The sequence below is a fragment of the Symphalangus syndactylus genome, chromosome 5 (assembly GCF_028878055.3).
Source record: "Symphalangus syndactylus isolate Jambi chromosome 5, NHGRI_mSymSyn1-v2.1_pri, whole genome shotgun sequence".
In the NCBI taxonomy this organism is placed as follows: Eukaryota; Metazoa; Chordata; class Mammalia; order Primates; family Hylobatidae; genus Symphalangus; species Symphalangus syndactylus.
In genome coordinates, this window is record NC_072427.2 from 9,653,746 (window position 1) to 9,681,025 (window position 27,280).

At 37.6% G+C, this 27,280-nt stretch overlaps 1 long non-coding RNA gene across 1 annotated transcript in view; it reads left to right on the forward strand.

Moving 5' to 3' along the window:
- LOC129482027 (uncharacterized) overlaps nt 1–27,280 on the forward strand; it is a 200,300-nt gene that overhangs the window by 58,145 nt on the left and 114,875 nt on the right. The window contains exons 4-6 of the long non-coding RNA XR_010120952.1: nt 7,040–7,243; nt 22,355–22,481; nt 23,341–23,397. This is a non-coding gene — a long non-coding RNA (uncharacterized lncRNA). The remainder of the gene's footprint in view (nt 1–7,039; nt 7,244–22,354; nt 22,482–23,340; nt 23,398–27,280) is intronic.

Genomic DNA, 27,280 nt, shown 5'->3' on the forward strand with positions numbered 1-27,280 from the left:
TTAGAGGATTTGATTTTTTAAAATACATTATAAACAACAACATCATTAAGGCATTATAATATGTCTTCATTTGTACCTCATTTTTTTCCAATAAGGATTTGAGACTGTTTATAAACACTCATCTAGCGAGAGAGATACAGATGTTCTTTGACTTATGATGGGGTTACAGCCTGATAAACCCATCGTAGGTTGAGAATATACTAAGAAACGAAAAGCATTTAATATAACTTGCCTACCAAACATCATAGCTTAACGTAGCCTTCCTTAAACCTGCTCAGAACACTTACATTAGCCTGCAGGTGGGCAAAATAATTTAATACAAAGCCTATTTTATAATGAAGTGTTGAGTATATCATGTAATTTATTGAAGACTATACGGAAATTTAAAACCACAATGGTTATATGGGTATTTGAAGTATGGTTTCTACTGAACACATATTGCTTTTAAACCATCTTAAAGTCAAAAAATTCTAAGTCCAACCATCTTAAGTCGGGGACCATCTGTATAAGCAAGTCAGAAAATAAGGACAAAAGGGGTATAATCCCCGCCACAGCCAGACTTACTAAACATCTGCAGAACAAACTAACACACTAGAATTTTGAGCCTTAATGCTACATCTCCCAACCTGGCAGCATTTGTACCTACCTATCAGTCTTCCTAATCGTTGTGACCTCCAGCCTAATTCACATTTTAGTATTTGCCAAGCTGGAAGTTCTTTCACAGGGAGATGAACAACCTGGAACATTTAGATCTCAGAAGGCATCCCCATCTTATCCATAAAAGTTCCTACCCCTTCATTATCCTCAGATTTCCTTTCTGATGGCCCAGACCCTCATATGGCCCCAACTCATGTCACCCCATCCTCATCCACTGTAAACCATTATGATTTCCTTGATATTGAGTCTTTCCCCAGGACATAGCCTATTCAGGTAACCTCACCAGAGAAGTCAATAAATTACTTTATTCTTCAGTTTTATCTGCCCATTTGTGTGGTATCTGCAAATTAGTAATCAAGAAACCATTTTACAGTGATCGCAAGTGGTTCCATTTCCTCCAACTCTCAGACGTGTTGAAACATGCCCTCCAACAAGATAAATTTCCTTTTCATGGAGTAGAGGCAGAGACAGAATTTATAAGAACAGATAGCAACATGGGAAAGAATGACGGTCTTTCTCTCCTGATACCTACATAGTAATAATAATAATGATTGTGTAGCTACCAAAAGCAACTATATCAGGAAAGGAAAATGTACTCCTATCAAAAACTCAAAAGGTGAAATGATGAGAAGAGGTAGAAGTTTCTAGTGCAATTTGAGAAAGATGGCTGTGGTGCCTATCAATTTGTCTCCCAGAAATGCTACCAAAATATAGTATTGTATACTTTTGCAATTTTGTACTTTAGCCAAAACAGAAGAGACTGTAGATTGTGGGTATGTCTTTCCCTGTCGATTTCATTTACCTGAAAAGGGGAAACAGATCCTTGGAAGGGATGAAAATAGGAAACAGTTCCCTGGAGTGAAATTAAGCAAGTAAACAACTGGGACTAACTCTGAAAAACCCATAGGCTCAGAGCTCCACACTTCCCTGAGGAAGTGATCTGAATTATATCCAATTATATCCCAGCCCGCCTTGCTAGCTGCAATAACCCTGGTACCAGAAAATCAAAAAAATTCAGAAAGGAATACAGAGCCTACTTCTGAAAGCAAAGCCCCAGCTTTCAGCTTTACTTAAGGGACGTGGCTTTTCCTTCTCCCTGAACTTATCCTCGATTAGTCTGTGGAAAACTTAGCACAGAGAAAATAAACATGAATCAGAGATTAGAAGTGAGTCAAAGGGTATTCACCCACGCTCTATCAGAGCAAGTAGAAATCCAGAGAGAGCATCATTCTACCAACATGTTAAAAATAAGTGACATGGAAATATGCGCGCATTCTGTTGAAAAAAAGAGAGAGAAGAAAATGGAAACTTCCACGTAGGAGGCAAATGTAGAACCCAGTCTATAAAACAGTTGACAGAATGCACAGTAGACAATTTTCTCTTACTGCTTGATGCAATAGAAAAACAACAATAATATAAATTCAATTAAACTAGAGCTCAACACTTAAATAATAAAATAACAATGAGATGTAAGGAGAGCTTCTAAGTGAAATTAACTGAAGACTAAAATTACACCATTAATAAATGAATGAATAAATTTTCAAAATAAAAGAAGAGAATGAACACTGATGAATGGCAGGGGTAAAGGAAAGGTTGAGGATACTGCAATAAAGACAGAAGACACTAAGATTTTAGCAATAAGAAGATAATGAGTATGGAAGACAAAAAAATATATAGTCTAATGTAAGTGGGTCATGCTCCCTAACATGAAAAAAACAATAAAAATAGAACAGAAAAATTATACAAGTTACAAGCCAAGGATCACTAACTGGGAAAAAATATTTTTGGCCTGTGCATTTTCTCCTTTTAAAAAATTACATCTAAGAGTTTTACTATGTAGAATTCATGATCCAATTCACCGTGGGCACCGTCATTCCCTCTTGAAGTAACCCAACCTACTTTACATATTTCTGTTATCCATACAGCCCTGTAAACCTTTAAGGGTAAGACCTCTGACATAAAATAAGTCTTTCTTGAACTTAAGGAAAAGGTAATTGCCTATTTTAAGGTTCATTTTCTCCCAAATTCAATTTTATTAACTTAAAGATAGAGCATAATTAAATATTAAACTTTAAGGACATTCAAACATTGAGGCAAAGAAAGCAAATTACTTATAAAAAAAAAGAATTGCCTCATACATTTTGTACATATGCATACATAGACGTATGTATGAATATAGACATATTCACATAGACAATGAATATGTGTCTATGTATGTATATACATATATGCATGTGTGTATATGCACATGTGTACATATGCATTGTAGGGGAGGCAAAGTTTTACCTCTATTCTTTCAGGGTTTGTTAGCTGGGGCTGAGAGTTAAATTAACATAAGGTAGATCAACAGATGAAGAGCATTCAGTTTATTTAATGCAAGTTTTTTGTAACAAAGGAGGCTTCATAAGGAAACGAAGACCCAAAGACACAGTTCAAGATGAGCATGTGTATACTGAATTAGATGAAGCGTAGTAAACTATAAAAATATAACAAGGCAGACTCACACCTTAATCCCAGCACTTTGGGAGGCCGAGGCAGGCAGATTATGAGGTCAAATGATCAAGACCATCCTGGCTAACATGGTGAAACCCCGTCTCTACTAAAAAAATACAAAAATTAGCCAGATGTGGTGGTGCACACCTGTAGTCCCAGCTACTCCAGAGGCTGAGGCAGGAGAATCGCTTGAATCTAGGAGGCGGAGGTTGCAGTGAGCCGAGATTGCACAACTGCACTCCAGCCTGGTGACAGAGCAATACTTCGTCTTAAATAAATAAATAAATAAATAAATACACAAATAAAATTAAAAAAATTAAAATAGCAGGGCAAAGGGGCTTGGGCAAGAGTAGTTAATTGGATGGAGAAGTGGCTAGCAGAATAAGGATTCCTCTAACAGGGTTTGTTTCCTAGGCTTGGCTTCCTATCCTTGATGATGAGAATGTTCCTTTTCTTCTGTTATACAGAGGGCATCTTTCCCATGTGAATTTCATCTCCAGCTTTTTAACAAGCAGAAGGAAAGTCAGAGTGATCTTTTTTGCACTTGGTGTTTTTCAAGTGCCTTTAACTCAAAATAATCAATATGCCAAAAGGGCATATTTTTAACTCCTTCAGCAGATATATAGATATAGATTCAATACCAGAAGATAATGCAGCAATATATGCGAAGTCTTGAGAGAAACAGAAGGTTTGGCCCAAGAATTCTATACCCAAGAAAAAATTTGTCTGGACGTGTTCACTCATGCCTAAAATCCTAAGATGTGGGAGGCCGAGGCAGGAAGATCATTTGAGGCCAGGACTTTGAGACCACCTTGGGCAACATAGAGAGGCTGCATCTCTACAAAAAAAAAAACGTATAAACGAGGCAGGTGTGGTGGCGTACACCTGTAGTCCTAGCTACTCAGGAGGCTGAGGTTGGGGGATCGCTTGAGCCAGGGGTTCGAGCCTGCAGTGAGCCACAATCGTGCAACTGCACTCCAGCCTGCTGACAGAGTGAGACCCTGACTCTAAAAACAAAGCAAAACAAAAAAAAAGAAATGGAGAATTTGCCTTTCAAATATAAAATACAAATATAACTGCTTTTCAAATATCAAAGCAACCATCAGGTTGAACTAGCTACAGAAGTATCACCCCATTAATTCTCCTTCAAAACATTACTTGACACTGGAAACCAAAGAGTAAGTTAAAAAAACACTAAATTTTGTGATAAAAGGACAGATGCAATTCTTAGGCCAGGAAATAGTAGAGCAAGGCCTAAAATCATCTTGATGGGAAAAAAAATCTTCAAAAAGTATATCCAGGTAAATTGCCCTTTAAATGCAGCAACATTTGCAATTATGTAAAGCCTCAAGTTAGCAGCCCCCATGAGACTTGCAACAACAGCAAAAATCACTCCTACCTGAAGATAAAGCCCAGTCACGCATGATATGAATCCACGATCAAGTAAGCCTTGACCAGGCATTGTGGCTCATGCCTGTAATCCCAGCGCTTTGGGAGGCCGAAGCGGGTAGATCACCTGAGGTCAGGAGTTTGAGACCAGCCTACCAACATTGAGAAATCCTGTCTCTACTAAAAATACAAAATTAGCCGGGAATGGTGGCACATGCCTGTAATCCCAGCTACTCAGGAGACTGAGGCAGGAGAATCGCTTGAACCCGGGAGGCAGAGGTTGTGGTGAGCAGAGATCATGCCACTGCACTCCATCTTGGGCAATAAGAGTGAGACCCTGTCCCCTCACTCAAAAAAAAAAAAAAAAAGTAAGCCCTGAACCCATTTATTTTTGTATAGAATTATATTTAAAGAACTGTAAATATTGTATTTAATATTATATAATATTAACTTAATATTATGTTGAGTGTTAACTTTAAACAAATATGAATATAGAACAGAATCTAGATGTTAAAAGTCCTGACAACACAAAAGTTATTTTATAACTAAAAAAGTCAGAGATGAGGAAAGATAAGTTTTTTAAAAAAGTCATAGTACCATTTTTCCCTCTTTCAAAGCAAGTAATTAATTAAAATTATCCAAAATTGAAACGTGCTATGGAAAAATGTCTTCAACCTCTTTATGTTTCTTTCCTTTTCTCTTTGTTTCCTTTCTCTCCTTAGAGAGTTCATACAGGGTGTATGAATAATATATATAAAATCCAGCAATTTCTTTAGTTTCTTTTTTTATGTTAAAGTCAAGAAAAATGAACTTTAACAATTTTTATTTTAATGCTGTGTAAGTAATGTGCAATCATTTCTTAGGAGATTATTTCTCTATATATTATTGTATCCGAACATTGACATAGAAATACAATGTATTTGGAATGTTATTTACCTACTATAATCGTGGCAATTTTTAAAAGATGATATTTACAGTTTTTTTTTTTACTTTTTGTGTGCTTCGAAGTATGATAAAATCATTAAAAGGAACTTGAGGTGTTTTTTAAAAACAATAAAATAACTTTAAAAAGTAAAAAGAATTCAGACAAAAGATTGGGCTTTTGCTTTATACCTTTGTGCTCTAGGGATTTAAAAATATTTTTTAAAACCTGAATTTCAGATAAGGTATACCTATATATCCAATACATGAGGCCCTTTTTATGCAGTCTCAAAGTAAAAAAATTTTTTAGAGGCAAAATTTTCAGGCAGCAGCCACTGTTTTCCCAAACACCCATGGCAGAATGCACATACAAAAAGGCAGATTTTAGCTGTCAAAACAAGCTACTACAATTACTTTCTGATGGTTTGATTCTCCCTTGTATTATACCCCCTACACACACCTCCTTGGTTTCTGGCATCTTAATATCACTTGGCAACTGCCATCCTCTCAACCATTATTCTGTCAACTAATCCCTCTGGTTGTTCTCCTGTAACTTCATATCTTCTGATTCCTACTTATGCCTTTCTTGGCTATGTGTCTCACTACACAGTTCTGCTCACCGGCTAAGCCATGCTTTTTGCTCCAGGCATTGGTTCTTCCTACATCTTCTTGTTGCAGAAATGAAGCTGCAAAGTCTACCAGTGCTCCTTACAAAGCAGTCATATCCCTTATGGAGCTGGGCAAGTTAACCCATTGGCAGCAAATGCTGAGCCAATGTGTGTATCTTGGTAAGAAGATACACATAAAATGAATATTGTCAGCCCTTAGATCCATGAGTTCAACCATCCATGGATTCAGCCAACAAGAGGTAGAAAATATTTGGGAAAAAAAATTCTACAAAGTTTCAAAAAGCAAAACTGAATTTAAGCAAGTGAAGTGATGTATATGCTTTGTATTCCATATTATAAGTAATCTAGAGATGATTTGAGGTATACAGCCACTTTATATTAGGGACTTGAGCATTCTTGAATTTTGATGTGCATGGATTTTGGCATCTGTGGAGAGATCCTGGAACCACCAGGGACATTGAGAGACAACTATACACATTTCTCAGATGAAAGCTTCTAACTTATTAGTCACTGAAAATGTATGTATTCTAAACATAAACAGAATTGTTATATATATGTGTGAGTATATATGTATGTATGTATACATAGAGAGAGAGCCCACACGCCATTGTGGTCTTATGGAGAAACGTTTCCTACTTAGCACTTAAATCTTCAAATGACACTCATATGACAAAAATCTGATGTCAAAATATCTAAAATAAGAAAAAAAATACATTGGAGAAGTGTGACACATAGTAAATTATCAGACTGATCTGAGTTTGATTTTGGGCCTTGTCAATTACTAAAACCTAGAATCTTGGGAAAATCCTTTTAATGTCGCTGAGCTTCAGTTTGTCCATGTGTGAAATGGAGACTATACCACCTGTCTCTAAGAAGCATTACTAGTGCTGCCAGGAACTTGGTCTTTCTTTCATATGTGAAATTCCTGTTGTCCTCTTACTTCCTCACAGTGAGACGGCCACGTGACTGGCTCTGCCTAAGGGGCATATGTTGCTACTGCATTGAGGCAGAGGAAAACTCCTTTGCAAACTTCCACCTCTGTGTGATGAAAAGAACTGGGGCCTTTGTTAATAGAACAGAGCCACAAGATTGAAGAAGCTGGCTTCTCAGAGTTCAACATGGAGATCTGCCTAGACTACTGGACATTTAAATAGGTGAGACATAAATTTCATACCTTAAACCTTCACTGAAACTGTCACCACAGCAGAAACCTAGCTTGACCTGGTTGAAGGACAGTTAGGAAATTATGTCAAATGCTGGAAAATGAAGGTGGTGAGGAAACTGATTTGAAATGACTATACATATTACACAGTAGCATACTGCGTGGTACACTTTTGAATATTTGGAAAGCAGACTACTTGCCTAGGAAACTTGTAGCTTTAGGGGAAGAAATGAAAGACATACCTTAGTTCTTAGTGTCAGTGATGAATAGCTACATTTGGCAAGGTATTAGGAGAAACTGGTGAGATTAGAAAAACTGGCAGATTTGCAAGAGCCGTTATTTGAATAGCGAGATCCCAGAAATTTTGGGTTTTTCAATGTTGAAAAGTTATTTGCATTTAGACACCACACAGTAAGAGATAAAATTTTAAAAGTTTCTGAGGGACAAAGGCAAATTAAAAAGGCAGATTAAAAATAACAACAAAATTATGTGGGATGATGTATGTTAATTTACTTAATCATAGTAACTATTTCACTATATGTATATCAAAACATCATCTTGGACACCTTAAATATATACAATAAAAATTTGAAAACAATAACACAAATGTCCTAAAGATATCGTCAAAACCTCTCAGTTTACTAAAATAATGCTTGACAGAGATAAGATTGAAGATGTGATTTTCCCACAGAAGCCTGACTGGCTTAATGCAATAGCCCCACATAACGTGAACACCAGTGGTAATAGGATCTAGCAAACCGAGAGGGGCTCTGTGATGGGAACATTCTTACCCATGTCCAGACAATAAGGAGGTGTGTTGTCAATAGAGACCCAAAGGACTATAAATCATGCTGCTATAAAGACACATGCACACGTATGTTTATTGCGGCACTATTCACAATAGCAAAGAGTTGGAACCAACCCAAATGTCCAACAACGATAGACTGGATTAAGAAAATGTGGCACATATACACCGTGGAATACTATGCAGCCATAAAAAATGATGAGTTCGTGTCCTTTGTAGGGACATGGATGAAACTGGAAAACATCATTCTCAGTAAACTATCGCAAGGACAAAAAACCAAACACCGCATGTTCTCACTCATAGGTGGGAATTGAACAATGAGAACTCATGGACACAGGAAGGGGAACATCACGCTCCGGGGACTGTTGTGGGGTGGGGGGAGGGGGGAGGGACAGCATTAGGAGATACACCTAATGCTAAATGACGAGTTAATGGGTGCAGGAAATCAACATGGCACATGGATACATATGTAACAAACCTGCACATTGTGCACATGTACCCTAAAACCCTAAAGTATAATAAAAAAAAAAAAAGCCAAAAAAAAAAATAAAATAAAATTAAATTAAAAAAAAAAAAAGAAAAAAAAAACAATGACAAAACCTACCAAAAGTTAGCCTGACTTTTTATCATTTCCATGTGCTGGCAATTCGATGCCATGCCAGTGATAAAAACCTCATTCTTCCTGGGATAGACCAATCCTGCCCTTCTTGTTATAACATTCTATGAGGATAAGGGCAAGAAAACAAATTAATATTTCAAGCTTCACAACCCTGCCAGTAATCAAAGAAACAAAAGCTACTGAGGTTTTGAGTCAGGTTGCTTGAGAATCTATGAATCTGGGTGGTCACCACTGGAGACTTACTCCTCAGTCCCCTAGTATTCAACAGCCAGGAATTGGACTTAGAAAGCTCCTTAGCCAGCAAGAAGAGCATGCTTCTCAATATCCTGTTTAGATGTGGCCAAGGGAAGTAACAGAAAGTGAAGAACCTCCCAGGGTGCAAAACATCTGCTACATAAAGGGAGATATGCCCGTTTTACCCACAGGAGAAATATAGGGCCATACCACGTTCCATGTACACTTGAGAATGATAAGGCTTAACTTTAATATTTTATATAGTTGTTGGATGCTATCTTAGTCTGTTTGTGCTGCTATAACAGAATACCTGAAACTGGGTAATTTGCACGAACAGACATTTATTTTCTCATAGATGTGGAGGATGGGAAGTCCAAGATCAAGGGACTGGCAGGTTAGATGGTCTGGCGAGGGCTGCATCCCTTGACAAGGAGGATTGCAGTGTTCTCTTGTGATGGAAGGTGGAAGGGCATCTCACCAAACGCTACAGGAAGCATTTTTTATAAGGGTCTTAATCCCATTCAGGAGGGAGAAGCCCTATTGGCCTAATCACATCTTAAAGATCCTACTGCTTAATACCATCACATCGGCAAACACCTGAACTTTGGAAAGGACACATCCAAACCGTAGCAAATGGAGTAATATTGCACATGTAAAAATACATGTTAAATATATCAGTTGGTCAAATTTGTTAATTGTCTTGATATTCTATGACCTTGCCAATTTTTTATCTGCTAGTTCTATCAGATATAATGTGTTGAATTCTACTACTCTTGTGGATTTGTCCATTTCTCATAATTATGTCAGTTTTGCTTTATCTATTTTGAAGTTATGTAATTGTACATATACATGTTTAAAGTTATTATATGTATCTAGTAAATTGACCACCTTTTATCATAAAATTTTTCCTCTTTGTTTCTAGTAATGCTTCTTGCTTTAGAATCTAGTTTGTCTGATAGTATTAGTACATTTATATTTTGGTTAGTGAACATATGTAATATCTTTTTCCATTCTTATATTTTCAACCTTTCTGCATCCTTCTATTTAAGGTGTTTCTCTTAAAAGTTGCTTCTAGGTGGGCTTTTGTTTTTATTTCTTTCAATTGACTACATACTTTTGAGATTACGTACTCAGTTTACGTTTAATATAATTACAGTTATATTTGGGTTTATATCTATTGTCTTACCATACTAATACTTGCTACACTAATACTTCTTTTCTATTTAACCCACTTATTTTTCTTTCTCCTTTTATTTTTGCCTTCTTTGGGATTAATTCTTATTAATATTATTATCTCACTCTTGACCTTCTCTTACCTTGTTAATCATACATTATTTTACTTCTCTTTTAGTGGTTACCCAGAGGTTATCATATAAGTTTTTGAATTATTTGAATCAAATCCAAATTATTACTTTTTCTACTCCCCTTGTGAATTTAGAACCTTAGAATACTTTAAACTGGGACCCTAGAATAAACTTCTAGACTTATTGGGATTGGCTCAGGAGCTTTGCGAGACAGAAATTGACCATTCTAACACAGTTGAGAAGGGGTGAAAAAGGAGAAACAGGCGTTTTCTTCTGTAATGTGGTGCTGATTGCAACCTCCTATACTCAAAGCAAAAATAACTTGCGTGTATTCCCCTCCAAGGCCACGGTAGTGCCTCAGTACACATAGGGACATTGTCTTGGCAGTGTGCAGCATTTTAACCCACTGCAGAACAGCTACAACCATCTAAAAAAAATCAGGACTATTAGGAATTTTATTATAAACTTTGATAATATAAGCCAATTCTCTTCATGCGTTAGTGTCTATTTGACTACTGCAATATTGAGCTCTCTCTATGAAGGATTATTTTCTGTTGAATGTAACAAGTGCCAAATAACTTGCTAGGAGAAAAAACAAATTAAAGTAAAAGGTTGCAAATAGTATTTTCAAAATTGGATTCTTAGTGTAAAATTATATTTGAGAAAAACTATAGTAAAATGGATCAAATTTGCAGTGTTTTCTCCTTTAAGACATGTCAAGTAAAAACTGCTTCTTTTTTTTTTTGACAAGATCTTCTTCTGTCACCCAGACTGGAGTACAGTGGCTTGAGCGTGGCTCACTGTATCAACTTCCTGGGCTCAAGTGATCCTCCTGCATCAGCCTCCCAGGTAGCTGGGATTACAGACATGTTCCATAATGCCCAGCTAATTTGTTTTTCTTTGTGTGTTTTTTTTCTTTTGTAGAGACAGGTTTGTTACCCACACTGATCTTGAACTCTTGGCCTCAAGCAGTCCTCCCGCCTTGGCTTCCCAAAGTGCTAGGATTACAGGCATGAGCACCTGTTCCTCACCTGTTCAAAATATTTTAACAGTCACAACTCAGTTCCAAACAAAGTTATTCTTTAAAAATAGAGGGGAATTCAATGCCACACGGTGTTTAACCTAATACTATCTGGCCTATTAGCTATTGCCTCTAAAATAGCAATACCGACTGAAGAAAACGGTTCCATCATCTGAGCTACCTAACCTGTAACTGGTTAGAGCTTCTGAAAAGCTGTAATATAACATTTGTAGATGTGGCCAGTAAAATCCGCCCAAAACTTTTTACTAAATTCTGAGGGCATAACAACAACTTTCTGACACAGGGCAATATAATTTAGATGGCTGAGATAATTTAGAATTTCACTAGTACTGAACTCTCAACTTTTTCTGCAAAGGGCCTGTTAGTAAATATTGTACTATCTGCAAGCATTCAACTACGTGATTGCAGCACCAAAGCAACCTTAGAAAGTACATGAATAAGTATGGGTATAATCTAATAAAACTTTATTAGCAAAGCCTAACGTTGGTCAATATATGCAGTGTGTTTCATTGTTTGCTATCTCTGATCTAGTTCAGATTCCTCACTGAATATACGATGAAGGTGGGTCACAAAACTATTGTCCAAGACAACGAGAGTCACCAAGATGCCCTAATAATAATTCCTCATGAGAGGGACTTTTCTATACTTAAAAACATAGAATTTATTTCATAAATGTTCTCTAAGCCTCAGTTTCCTTATGGACAAATGGGAATAATGATAATGATAGAATATACCCTTCCTTTCACACAATGTCTGTCTACAGTGGAAATTCTCAGTTAATATATAGCAAGTTATTTTGGTAGGAAGTGCTGATGTGACATTTGGTTAGGGACAAAGCATACACAGCTCTAGTTCTGCACCAGAAACCTGAGTGTATACACATGAATGTGACTTTTATGGAAACCTGGGTCAGTGGTACATGTACCCAACAATGTCCTATTTATCTTTCCTACACCAGACCTCAGCAAAGAGATCCTGGAACAGTATTTTTGTATTTTGTTGTCAGCCACCAACTCCCTTGACTTTACATATTCTGGCCACAAAACAACAAACTGAAGTTTTACTAGGATAAAAAGAATACAAATGATCGAGGGATCATTCAACAGACATATGCACCACGTTCAAGTTTTTCAGGTGGGTTTGTTGACAAACGCCATGTTTCCTGGATGGAAACCCTTGGCATGATGTCTTCATCCATGACAGTCAAAGTTTCTCCAGCCCTGTTGTGTGCCTGCAGCCCTGCTGTGTGTCAAGCACTGTTGCTAGCACTTCTCTTGCAGGAACGTATGTAATGCTCACCACCACCACTACACTGGAAGGTCTTCATTCATGTGCTAAACACTCTTCTATGCACTGCAGTGTGGTAGGGAACAAAAATGACAAGGTCCCGATTCTCCTCCAGTATATTCTTGTACAACTACCTATAATTTCAGGTAGTCGTAAGTGGTATTAAGAAAAGTAAAGCAAGGTAAGAAGACAAAGAGTGATGCAGGAGTTCTTTTAGAGATGATGGCCAGGGAAGTCATCTGTTTTTGAGCAGGAGCCTGAATGAAGTGAGAGAGCAGGCCAGGGACACTCTGGAGAAGGCTTTCCTGGTGGTGGGAGAAATATGTGTGGAACGCAGGTTAGCAGTGTGCCTGGCATGAATTAAACTCTTTGATTCATGGGTATAAACTTGAAGGCATAGTTAAGGTTGGATCAGTGGACGTGCTTTGAACTCCACTGCTACCTGACAAATCATTTATGTTCTGAGACTGACTTTCATCAATTAAAAATGGAGTAATAATGGTTTGCCAGGTTGAAGGAAGAAAGTGGAGTGGAATATGTTTTGGGGTATATTCTATTTGAGTATGCATTCTCAGGTCTACGGTTTGAAAACAAACTGGTGTGTCCTTTAAAAAAAAAATCAGACCCAAGTGGACCCCCTGATTGTACTTCTATTCCTCATGAGAACAGCCATGGTTATTGGAGCAGAAAATAACAAATTAATGCAAAGCAAAATAAAAGGTAATATTTTGGAGAGAAATTTTTAATGAAGGCACAATGTCCATTTTACAGAATTTAATTCAAACAGCAGGCAATGCATCTTCCAACTGAAACATTATTTCTGTTCTCTGCCTACTTTATCATAACGTCTTTATTATGCTTTATCCTAAGGTTGCTCCCACCGCATCAGAAATAATTTACCCCTAGCCAGGTTTTAAATGAAGGATATCCATCAGTGCACACTGGTTTGAAGTGATGATGTTATTTTAAATACAGGGGACTGAAAATAAATGAGTTGAAAATATTAAATGCAGTTGAAGTTCTTGTCACACCACAAGGAAAACGTATTCCAAACCAAATTAATTTAGGAAGTAAGACATTCAGAAGCATCCTCCAATCAACTCCAGTTTGACATATTCTGATTGTCCTGATTAATAATGCAGTAGGATGTGAACTTCTCCAGCATATTCTCCAGTGAACATGAAAAAGAAAAGATAATGTTCTAACACCACAGCTCTTCAGGCATTTCCAAAGGGGACAGTGTTTGCAGCAAGGTTCTGAAGGAGCAGCAAATCTCTGAGCCCTGGAGAGAGGGTCTTGCTGGTAGTTGGATGTGCAATGTTGGATCGACTCCTCCTGTACCCTGGCTGGAATTCTTCTGTACTTCAGTTTTCCTTTTGTTTCGATGGCACTTCTCCCAACAGTGCTTGACAATGAGTGATGCTCTAAAACCCTGCTCTTTCACACCCTGTGGGTGACCTATAACTTTGCATGGGTAACCTTTGACCTGAGAACTGACAGTTTGATTTATTGTCCGGTGTTATGATTTATGAGTATCTTCTCAGAATAATTAACAGACAACAGGTGGCGGCATAATAATTTTGATTACCCAGCGGTTCATGAAACCACGACAAAGGTGACTTCATTTTCTGAATAAGAGGAGGACAACAATTAGAAATTAAACAAAGAAATGCTTTTATGCCACAGTTTTCGGTCTTTTGTCTGTCACACAGAAGACTTATTTAGGAGGCCTGCATTCCCCTTAGACACCAGGAAAAAATAAGGAACTTCTACTCTGTGAATGTAAGAAGACACCCTTCCTCAATGTATTGGTAGAATTATTTTTCTTTCTTTGGCGAAGTCTTGATTAATTGAGTTATGTCAAACCTGTCAACCAGATCATCTTTTAACATCCCATTTTTGACAATGGCCACTGCCCAGGGAAGATTTGATGGTCAAAGAAAGTTTGGGAAAGCATTTAACTTTTAGTATGGCATTTGGACATAATTCCACCTACTGTATTTCTAAATATTTCTTCCTAAGTATGAAGGTAGAAAAATTTAAAAATAATCACCTCCCCACACGTCCTGCACAAAATGTGTTTTTCTTCTAAAGCCTACAGATAGGAAGCTGTGTTTTTGAAAGCATTATATTATGGTTAGCAATAGTTTTAATTGCCTCCTCCATCTTTACTATTGTGTGATATTTTTCTCCAACGGACACTACATTTCTTTTAATTCAAGACAATGGTGGCAGCCTTCCTACAGACTTTATTATAGACACCTTACGCTCCTAGGGATTGACATTTATTTTCAAATGAATCTGCGATGCATTTAGGTAAGCACCTACCTTTAGGAATGCCTGATGCTGTTTTTGTAACACTAAATAAAAATCAAGTCAGGTAAGATTTATCCTCCATAGCTCTCCACTTAATCTCTGCCAAAAATGGACCTAAGTGTTACTAATGAAATTGCAGTACACAGGCCTCTGAATATGTAACAGACCTGCCTCACACCCAAATGCTAGGTAGTTGAGGACCTCCTGTGCATATGAAGTGAATTTTTGCACAGCACCACAATAGTGATATTACAGGCTTATCATTTTAATTGACTTTTTGACATATAAAAATATTCCTACAATCCTGCTTTACATTATAGTTTAATAACAGCTTAACACACATCTATGAAATATTCATTCCTGTTATATTCAAATTTTTAAATATCTGATGGAGAGCCTGGTTAATGGATAAAGGAGAGTCCCTGGAATATTAAAGAGACCTTAGGAGCAGGTAGGGTCCTCCACTGAAAAGTAAAGCACAATTACCATGAGGATCACAGATTTTTTTAAAATAAATTCATAAAGATTCCCTTGAACCAAAACATGGTGAATATAAGAACAAATTTGTTGCGGGCAATCTTCCTTCACCTATTACAGCTGCAGGCAGAGCTGTTTCTGCACCATGAGGCTCAGTCAGCACAATTGTATTTCTGAAAAAAAAAAAAAAAGAAACAGCAATACCAGATTTATATATTTATGTCTAAAGGATTGTGGTGGGAAAACTAGCATACTCAGTGAGGATCTCTGCAAATAAAGTGCCACATATATTCCACATTTAGTTAACGTGGCTCTCGGGTCTCCACACACCCTCAGCTTTGAACAGCAACTTGGAGGGACAGTTTATCTTGAAAACACGATATGTGTTTGAATCATGAGGTAATTTTGGTACTTTGTTCCCCATCAATTTTTAAATTAATTATCTGGAAGCAAGCAGCGGTTAATTTTGGCCATAGACTTTTTGATTAGAAGCTTTGACCCCTTTTGCCTTTTGGCATCTCCTATACAATCCTGATGACACGCAGGGTAACCCTTGACACCTGATTCAACACAAAGTCACAGCCTAGCCCGTCTTCCATATTCAGCAATCCTTTTGTTGCAATGGGACACTCACTCACTTCAGCCCTCCTCTAAGAACCACTGCCATTCCTCTGAGGCAACCCCGAGTCTGCATAAAACTTGTTTCCCAGGGGAAAGAAAAAAAATCCTCCACTGCCCCCCACCACCACTCTGTGCATGACTTCTGTTTTACAAACTTTACACTACAGCATCGTCCCATATGTTTGTGCAGCGCACAAGGAGGTTTCTTTAGAAAGCGCTGATGCTAATTATAAATTTAATTTGCATTTTAATTAGAATGGTAGCAAATTAAAAGCGTGGCAGCTGGAGAATTTTGAACGCTTTGCAGAGATTTGGTGTCAGTATCTCCCCGTTTTTGACTTTGCAGCCTTTCCATTTTTCTGCCTCACTATCTTTCATTCACACAAGCATACCGGCAATTTTTTTCTCCTTTCTTCCCTCATTCCTTAGTCTCTCTCTCTCTCCTTTTTCTCTCCTTCCACTCTTTCATATATAATTTTATCCCTCCTTTCTTTCCCCCAAGGATCGAGCTATGAATTCTTTCTTTCCTGTGCTGATGACTGGAATGCGCTGGCACATGGTGGGCAGTAGTGACAGAATGGCCATTTACAGAGCATTCCCTAGCCTCGTTTTGCCTTCCATGTCTGTTGTACAGTTACAGGTAGGGATCCACTATTTCCCCTCCTTGGGAAAGGGGGCTGTTTGTACTTGTGTGGCCTGTATTTAGTCCAAATTTTGGTCTGAATAATAGTGTCTTTAAACCATTTGAAATCTTGGCCACAGGTCTTTAGCACATTAATAAAATATTCATCCCATCCAGCATGACACCTCTCTCCTCCACGTCTGAGAAAAGGCATTGTTCAGGGTATACCTCTGGGCAAAAGCCCTGTGCTGTCAGATTCTGAGCCTTTAGAGTGGCAGAGACTCCGGTCGCTGTGTTTCTCAGAGCTGTCTCTCACTTGGGATGTGAGCATGTCTGTTTTTAGCACTCACGTGAGCACAGTTAGTCAGTTCTGTCGTTTTCCCTATGTTGTGTCTCCATGGTCATTTTCCTTCCTTCTGTTCACTTCCCTCACCGTGTCCTTGCTCAATAATTTTCATTAATTGATTGACAGCTCTGATAGACCCAACTAACCTCCATCTCACTCTCATGTCTGTTTTTAAATAAGTACTTGTACGTCCAATGACCTTGTCGCCTCATCAGCTATCAGAAAATGAGCATGCAGATATGGAAAGAGCTGATTAGCAAAATAAGCAATAGATCTCATTTCTGGCTGAAGTCCACAGCGAGCAACGACAATGAAACTTTGCCATTTTACATTTCTACAAGAATCTAAAAATGAAGAATAAGCAATAAACGGGTGATGCTGAATCTCAGCAGCATCCATTCCAATGTCCTAGGAAACAAGCCCTGGCCCATTGCTTCTTCACCTTGAAGGGAGAGGAATAGGGAGATGTGGGGTACGTCCCTCAGCAGCCCTGGAAACAGAGGTTCTTCCTCATCACCCATATCATCAGCCTCATTAAGCCTGAAAGGAAACAGTTAAGTTTGGGGGAATTTCTCATCTTAATGGAAAGACATGAGCAGCCTGTTTCTATTTAATCCTGTGTTTTGATCTTTTTCCTGTGTGTTCTTGATTTTGACGTATGCTAAATGTATCCGCCCTTCTGAGACGTAATTTTCCCACGTAACTAGCTCTACAACTGTCATCCACAAATTAATAGGCAGCAAAATGCACTCCAGCCTCATCTGCATTCTAACTTTTTTTTAATCTCTAACAAATTAGGATAAAGGAAACAATCCCTGTCTGATATGCTAAAACGTGTGTTTTGTTCTGTTTTAAATCTGCTGATTTTTACCTGAATTCATAGCCATATCTATGAAAGAGAATGAATTGAGAAGTTACTAATTGTGGGTAATGACAAATCACGTTTTTCACACTACCAAAAAATGTCAAACCAATCCCACAAATGATAAAATTCATATTTTCATTCTGAATTGTTTTTAGTTGATAAAATGACTCATTTACCTTAATTTAACGCATACTTACTGTATACCTTCCATTTCAAGGCCCTTGAACATAATTTTTAAATGACTTACATCAGGAAATCTGATAAATGTGGATGTTTCTGAAGAAGAGAATAATGTGGAAATATAATAGTTTCTATACTTTACACCAAGTTTTGGATGCTGGGCATAGTTAAATAAACAAATAAACTATTTTATTCATTTGTACACTTGATTAATATCATTCGGAGATAAGAAAGCCCTGCCACAAAAGTAGCCCCTTTGAAAATTTGGATCTCAAGAGAGATGAGAAAGACAATCACATTAGTTCTCTTTTTAAGTCAGAGGAAGAATTGATAAGGTGTGCCAAAAGTATCATCTTAATGATGGCAAAGGTGTCTGGGATTTTCACAGTTTGGTTTTCAGATAATGTAAACTTTGTGTTAACAATGTATTGTATCTCTCAGCTAAACAGCTTTGATTAAAAATAAATTTGCCCCTTCGATGTGTAATTCTCATTTGTCTGAGAATTAAATCTCAAACTTTAAAAAGCAGGAATATCTGTGTGATACTGGCATTTGAAAAATGTTAATACGCACAGTGTCTTCAAAGAGTAATTGTTTAAAATAGTGGATAATGATATGCAAAACGTTGGCCGTGACTTACCCTAATTAAGTAACATGCTTATAAGACAAAATGGTGAAAATAAAAGTTCTCATTTTCATGTCATCATAACATCCGCCACTTGCTTTCTTCTAAGCCAAAATGAACACATCGTGGTCAGAATCCTACACTTCAATTCTATGGCTTTAAAAGGAAATACACATTTTCGGTGGCATTTTGAAATGGACAGCATAGTTTTCTGAGATAAATCTTTTTCATCGCCACTTTGGAAAGGTTGAGTTTTTCTTCATGTAGTTTTTTGCAGCTGCACAAAACACTTTCATTAACCCAAGAATGGATTATTTGGAGTGCTAATTAATTGATTCTTCAAAATGCCAATTGACACACTCCCAGGGAAAACCTGATCTAAGCAACTATGTTAATCAAGCTATTGTACTTATGGTTCTGCCTGAATATCAGACCATCTGAAATGAGGAGAACTTTGCCATTACTCGCCTGGCCCTCTCGTGGGCAGCTAATTAATATGAGCGGAATATGACAGTTGTACTTGTACGTTCACCGTGCTGCCTGACAATAACTCCATAAAATTACATTTCAGCTAAAGAATGGAAACAGTGTTAAATACCATTATTTGCCTTCCTTTGATGTCTCAGAGTCATTATGAAAGCAATTACAGCAGTTTCTCTGTCTGTATGTCTACGGGGTATTTATTATCTGTATCTGTCTGAATCCTTTGCCAGGTGGAGAATATATGGCATATTAAAGACAAGGGAATTCAGCCACAATTATCAGGATGGGAACAGAAGAAGAAACAAAATCAGAGTTTTGCAGATGATCCTGCTGGAAAACAGTAATTTAATATTAAAGCCTGGTGATCTGGGGAAAACTTGAAGGCTTTTTTCATTTATTTAAATTTTTAAAAAAATCTCCAAGTTTACAAAGCTCATGAATCTAGGGCAAAATTAATTAAAATCAACAGGGAAATGAGAAAACACAAAAACAAAGCAAAAATTAAAAAAAAAAAACTCATGTCAGCAGCAGAAAACATATTTTGCTTCTTAATTTTTAGTGAATATTCTTTCAACCAGCCCTTTCCTAACCAAATGATGTAATCTGCCAGATGGATATTTTATTATCCCAGATAAAATCACCCATGGTGTTTTTTTCATACATGGAAGGATGGATACCAGGAAGGGTTCCGTTTTCAGGCCACCTCCAGGACTTTTTCCCAGCACTACTGGTATCTGGCACGATGCAGATACATCCCCGTGTCCCAGCTGAGTTTGGGCTCCTTGGTATCAGAGATGCCTCTGGACTTCAAAGGACACTTCTGATTGACAAGCAAGGTCTGGATGCTGACTGCCACACAGAGGGGTTTTTCTCCGAGGGTAGTGTCTGAGGACCGGCCTCTATATGATTCAATTCTGGGAATATTGATTGTGGACTCCCCTATGTGCTCTGCATTCTGTGAATGCTGTGGAGAATGACATGAAAAAGGGATAGGGGTGAGGTCTCTGCCTTCGAGGGACTGAGGAGGGAGAGAGACTGGCCATTTTTGAGTCAGGCTTTGGGCAAAACCTTTTATGTGCGTTCCCATGTTTCATCTGTATAACAATCAAACAAAGTAGTTTCTGTCATCTCCATTTACAGACGAACAGACCACGGTGTAGGAGGGAGAGGCAGTTTGTCCAAAGTGACGCCATTGCGTGGCAGGGCTGGGCTTCAAACTCAGCTTCTGGCTGGCTCCAAAGTGTTTCTCTCTCCACTCATTCACACTCTTCCAAATGCTTAAAAGAATATCTGGGGGCAATAAGGGGCAGAGAGGGTACTATGTGCTCCTATAGATAGGAGAAGAGAGGGGCTAGTCTAGATGGAGAAGATGGAGAGAAGATTCTCAGAGGAGTTTTGACCAGAAGAGGGTCTTACAGGTAAGAAAAACTTGAGGGAAGAAAGGAGTTCCCTGAGTTTTCTACCCTTTGGGGTTTTTAACAAAGACAAAAAATAATCTTGTATGTGGTGAAGATGAAAGGCAGACTTTGTGATTTGGAAGATACCACATAGAAATACGTATTTATTTATATTACTATTCTGAGAAAGAATAGTATGAGACAGGCTGAGTTATGAATAACCAAGATGTAACAGAGGACTTTGAAGATTTGGCTGGTTAGAATTAAGGATGTGCATTTCTGATGTGCTATCTCCCTACAGCTTTGAATAGTGATGGCAGAGCAGGCCACTTTTGGGGAAGATGAACAGACACAGAGATGGTAGGCGGAGAAAACTTAAAATGCTCCGCATACTACAACAAAGAATTTGACAACCTCAACTGGAATGTATGATTCTTCTTTTTTCCTCTCCCTTTTCCTTCTCCTCCTCCATCTGCTGCTTCTTCATTTTTGACAAGTGCATTAGAGAAGTGAACTCACTGTCCAGAATGAGGAGGAAGCCCTAACAGTACTCCTGTTAGTAGCAGTTTCCAACTGGTACCTCTGTTTGCAAATAAAAATTGTTTCAACTCCTGCAAAAACAAAGTTGGCTGCTGAGACCTTTAACAAAGGGCTTAACTGGACAAGAGGCTGCATATAAACCTGAGATGGTAACTACTGGAGTCGGGAAAATATAAATATTTATTGAAAGAGAAGGCCCCAAGAAACATTTTATTTTTGTCCTACTGTCATTTGGTCTCAGCAGAGTTCATGGCGTCATTATGTACAGAGATTCTGGATCTGAATTGAACTAGGCTTTCTGTTGTCTCCAGAAGAGAAAAAGTTACATATTTTTCAATTATGTGAGTAATAGAATATCTTCTCTATTTGGATTAATACATAAGCAATCAAAGTACTAAGCACTTATGAGGGGAAAAATGGCAAGGGCAGTAGAGTGAGATCAAGCTGGGTTCAAAGTCCCTTAATATTTGCTCATCTCAGTTCTCCTCCCTGAAATAGAAATGTCATTTACCTCCCATGGTTACTCTGATGCCATAAGTGAAATAAAACATATAAATTATCTAGCACAGTATCTGGCACCTAACAGGCACTCAATAAGCGCTATCACTATTTGCCTTCATTTTTAAGTTTCGCATACCAAATTTTATTTTGATTAGAAACAGAAATTGGCAAAAAAAGCCACTGATAACAATGAGAGTTAGGAACTGCTTTAACTAATTTCAGCTTTTAAGAATGTGGTAACGTTACTTTCATCAGACCTTCAATTCTTCTTCTATATTCCATGGTGATTGTTGTAGGTTTTACAGCTATTAAGTGTTCTTTCGGAAAAACGAACCTTCAAAACATCTGAATCCATCAAGATGGGCGAGGTAATAAGCGACCTCGAAAGTCTCAGTGTCTCCATCACTAGGTTTGTTTCTCATTCCTGCGTCACGGCCTGCTGTGGCTCTCTACAGGCTCTGCGCTGCTGTCTTCTCTTGGGGACCTGGAATGTCTCATCACCTCACTGTGTCAGAGTGGGAGAACGCCAGAGGGTCAGCGCAGCTAAATGCTTCAGCCTCGAAGTGACCCTGGTCACCTCTTTTCACCAGAGGTAGTCCTGTGCCCCACCCAACAGCAAGAGCTACCATTTTCTCAGAAGAAGAGCTGAGAAACATGGTGACCTGCACTCCTGGATACCACAGTGGTCTTAGAGGACACGTGCTCCCAAGGCATTCTTGTAAATGTCATTTGCTGAAATTAAAATTTAATAGCAGAGTAGGGTGACTGCAAAATCAAATGAATCCTTTATGACTGTAAACGTGTCACCTAATGCTTTCCTTTCATTCATTACGTATCAGGTTGCCCTGATTTTCCAGCCAAGATAAAGGATTTTTTTCCTTCGGGATCAGTTTTGTCAGGAGCATCAAGACTCCGGAGACTATTTGAAGTGTGAGCAGACCCCTTCGACACTGGCTGCCAGCTCAGGTAAAAACTCCTCTCTTGCCCATCGCTAGCACTCCCGTGTGCTACCCTGATCAATAACTCTAGCTACAAAAAGCATCAAACACCTCAAAGACATCCCAAAGGCACAGGTCGCCAAAGGGAATAAAAAGGAAACGCTGCACATATTAATGTTCTCCTTAGGCCGCCCAGACATCCTTGTAGGCCTGAGGCCTACAAGGGGCCAGTGGTGATTGGGATGCTTAAAATTATAGAGCTGGAACAACATTTCTTTATGAAATAGCTTTTTGAGCCTCTAGAGAAAGGAATTCCAGTTCAAAGGAATTCTAGTTCACTCTCCTGTTTTACAACCTGCATTTTCTCAGTGAAAAAGGACACACATACAAAACAAGAAGAAAGTAAGACACCAGGGATAATGAAAATGATAATAACAATAACATTATTAAGATTGAAAACAATGCAACTGCCTGGTGTTGACAAGGGTGTGCAAGGTGCCTGCACTCTCATCCTTTGCTGGTGATAGTATAAATTAAAAAAACTCTTTCTTTAGGGCAATTTAGAAATATATAGCAAAATTTAAAAAGTTTGTGTTCTCTTTGACTCTGCAATTTTACTTTTAAGACTCTATCTTAAGGAAATAATCAGATATGTATCTAAAGGTACTTTTATGCAGATTATCATCATATCATTATTTATACCAGTAAAGTAATAGAAATAAGCTAAATATGGAAACATAAATTTGATTAAGTAAATTGACATGTGGAATGTGGATATACCATTATTATTAATAATTTGGGAGGTTATTAGGTGGAAAAGTGAGATACAAACAGTATTATAGTTCTTTGTTTATAATGCACATGTGGTCATATTTCTATTTAAACAGAGAAAACGGACTGGAACAAAACAAAGACCTCTAAAGACAAGAGATGTAAGATATAAGGTAAAATACGGCTGATCTCCTCTTTTTTTCTTATTTTTTCTTGCACCTCTATATCATTTGAAAAAAATACAAACAAAAAAATTAAAATAAACCTTTAGCATGTCCCCTTAGAGTTACCAGGGTATTTATACCTATGTTTCTCATCTGCTATGCCCCAAAACATAGGTAAAGTAGATAATTTATCTCTATTTTCCAGGAGATAAAGGTGAAGTGCAGAGATATTAAACAATATCTTAAACTAGCTTTGTAGCCGCAGCTGGTCTATGTAAAACTACAATTAGAATTAGTGTCTATTGATATAAAACTAGGTAAACTAATAGTCTGTAAATTAATGAGAATGTATATCTAAAAGGGAACTGAAACAATTCAATGCTGAAAACATTTGTTTTATATTAGTTTATATGTATTTTAATTTTAAAACATCAAATTTTAGTTAGCTAAAGCTATGTTTAGATATAAAATGTCTCTTTTTTTTCTTTAAGGGTTAAGATGTTGTTAGACTCAGGAGATAGGAAGGAATTGTTAATATATCACATTTTTTAAGAAGGAACACATTCTGACATTTGTTAATTAAACTTTTCTTAAGTTTTAATGCATTGTCAAGATAGGACATATTTTCAGGGAAGCCTTGTGATCTTACCAAGCTTTAAAATAATCCAAAAGCTAGTTCTGACATTCTACCCAATGTAGATGAAAAGGTATTTTAAGCTCATGCAAATCTAAAGAAACAGGAACATTTGATTCATTCCATTAATTAGTAGGTAACAACATAATGAGAGAGAAACATTGTTTATTTTCTTCTAAAAGGATGATTAATGCAGGTTTAAAAACATTTTTGCTTTTATAAAATTAATACTGCTTAATTACATGAAATTAAAGTGTTGCCATACAATATAGTTTCTTTGGTATAGATGAGGCGAAAGGTCACAATGTATAGCCAAGATCACCTTGTACATTTTCCAATATTGAATAAAACATGACAATTTTAAATCACAAATGCTGACGATATTTAAGAAGTTTCTCATGTCTGTTAATTTTAGTTAAATAATCTTCCCTCTGGAGACCACTAGTTTTCCTGGGGTCATAATTCTGTACAATAAAATGAACTGAGACAAAAGTGAGGCTAAAACCCATGCACTGGACATTATCGGATTACAGCAAAGGTGTTATCTGAATAACACTTACTATAGCATGAGTAAATGTAATTAGTGCAGAGTGGCTTGGTGGGAAAGAGTACAAAACACGATTTGCTCAGCCTGACAGAGAATCTGGGAAACTGACACCTCTGGTCACTTCCTAGAAGGGACTGTGGTAAATGGCGTGAAAACAGTATGAAAAAGTGGAAGGTGTGAGCTGTGGAAATCAGCAGAGCTTCTCGGCCACAGGATCTTTGGTTAATGTCCCAGTCTCCGAGCCTCACTTTCCTCCTTGGGAAATATAGACTGCACCAGGTCTTTTCAATGCGTGAAGCTGATAATTTGTATAAAGAGGATGACATAATAAAGGTCCTTCATAAATGTTAGTTTCCTTCCCTCTCTCTTCCCCTTTTAGCAAAATACTAGGCTATTAGGATTCCAACATCAGACATGGTGGATATATCCATCCAAGTATGAGGTACACCAGGAAAACCATCTAAACTAGAATGAAATGTTGTTCTGAATTGACAACTCTAAATAGATAGGGCAAATGTCATAAAACTTCTAGGTATTTTATGTAATGATGGATATTCTTACAGATAAAAATGGAATGCAGGGAGACCTAGTAATAAATTCTCTATATTTAAATCATTAATCAGAAATTTGATTTAGGTTTGGTTCTTTGAAAAAGTTATAGAAATAAAACATGATTTGTTTACTTTCTAGAGTCAATTCTGACACCACAGTGAAAGCAAAAAAAAATTAGAAAAAAATTTATTGAATAAAAATTCTAAATGAAATAAAATACTTAGTTGAACTCTTTGGTTTGTGATTATATAAATGTTGCAGTGTCCACATTACTGAAGAAAGTGAGTTCCAATAATCGAGTTGTTCTGGGAAATAGTCTTGCTATTACGTTCATGCATGCCTGAGTCTAATCAGTCACAACACTGAGGTCAGCCTGGACTCCAGGCACCATACTACGTACTGAAGATAAAAAGATGAATAAAACTTGAACCTTATCTTCAGCTCTCTGAATAAAAATTAGAATAATAACTACTTGTACTTACCTCTCAACGTCTGAAGGACTTTCATGTGTCTTTTGTTAACAACCATGTATAACTGTCTTTATTGTCATTAATTTCCATCTTAAGAAATGTGAAACTAAGTCTCAAAGAACTAATGCCATTTATTCAAGAACTACTTACTGGTTGACAGAAGCTCAAGAGTTAGGCAATACATGGTTCTTGATTGGATTCTGCACCTATTTGAAAAAGCAAACATGCTGAGAAGAAAGTGAGAACATAGAGAGTATGGCTAATGATGGATTGTGAATTCCAGAGGGTAGGATGGAAAGGTTTAAGCAGTGGGGAAGGGCAAGAGAAGAGGCAGAGGAGGGGACATGTAGGGGTTCATGATGGTCAGAGTGCAAGAGACAAGGAGTGGGTGAGCCATAGATCTGGGGCTTGTGGTGTTGAAGGACATCACCTGAAATAAAGGGCAAAGTGAGAGAGGGCCAAGTGGACTCCAGAAGAAGCTGGTGAAGAAGCTGCAAAGACAAAGTAACATTATTGGGACATGGAGGACATGAGAATATGTACTTCATAAGTAGATTTGAGAGAGAGAGGGAGAGAGAGTAATGCACATGCAAATGAATTACATTGTTAACAGTCCATAAATCTCAGTGAAGTCTGTATAAGTATTGATTGTTCTATTTGTGTAACTTTTCTGTGAATTTGAATTTTTTATTTTGAGACAGGGTCTCATTGTGTTGCCCAGGCTGGAGTGCAGCGGCTGTTCACAGGTGCAATCATTACACAATACAGCCTCAAACTCCTGGGCTCAAAAGATCCTCCTGCCTCAGTCTCCTAAATAACTGGGACTACAGGCATGCACCACTGCACATGACACTGCACCCACTCCTGCACCTGGCTTGAAATGTTTTTCAAATAAAAATTTTGGAGATAATGCAACCTCTTATTGAGTCAAGACCTGGGCTAGACATAAAGCAGAACCTACATTCAACCCCAGAAGTGACCAGCAATTAACCTCTCCAAACTTCTGTGCTTCCGCAAGCTGCCTTTTTCCTTCACAGAGCTCTGTGAAAGGAAGGCAGAGTCTTGCTTGCAGAATGGGCTTTGCTGACTTTGTCCCTCCCTCATCAGTGCTCCCAGTCAAACCCTATGCATCTTTCTCTGCATCACATTTCTAACTACGCAAAAGCAAGTAGATGGGATTATAGAGGAAACTCAATTATATTCAAATACAGTTATCAAAATATAATTACAATATATGATAGAGCAAGATATGTGCTTTTTTATTAATGGATTAAATAACAAGATATGGCAGTTGGTCTAATTACTACTATGATTTGAAGTAGTGATGAACATAAACTATATTTGGGATATCTATAAAGTGATATAAAAATATCTATTGCTAAGAAGTAGAGCTAATGCTAACGTTAGTGCAGCTCATTGCCTTCATTCATAATAGAAAGAAATGCTGAACTTCAATTAGTCATTAGTGACTGTCTAAATTGAGGGACAGACAGATCCCCTCAGGCTATGAATCCTGGGAACTAGATGTACATGCCCTGAGCTCTGTGCTGGAAATTCACCAGGATCTCTCATCTTTATCTTCTGTGACTCTGATAACTCCTTGTAAACTGTGAACCTAAAATTAAGTAGTTGTTAGGATCCCATCGTGCCTTGTGTCTGCAGCTGAAGACTCGACAGCCTAATGTCATG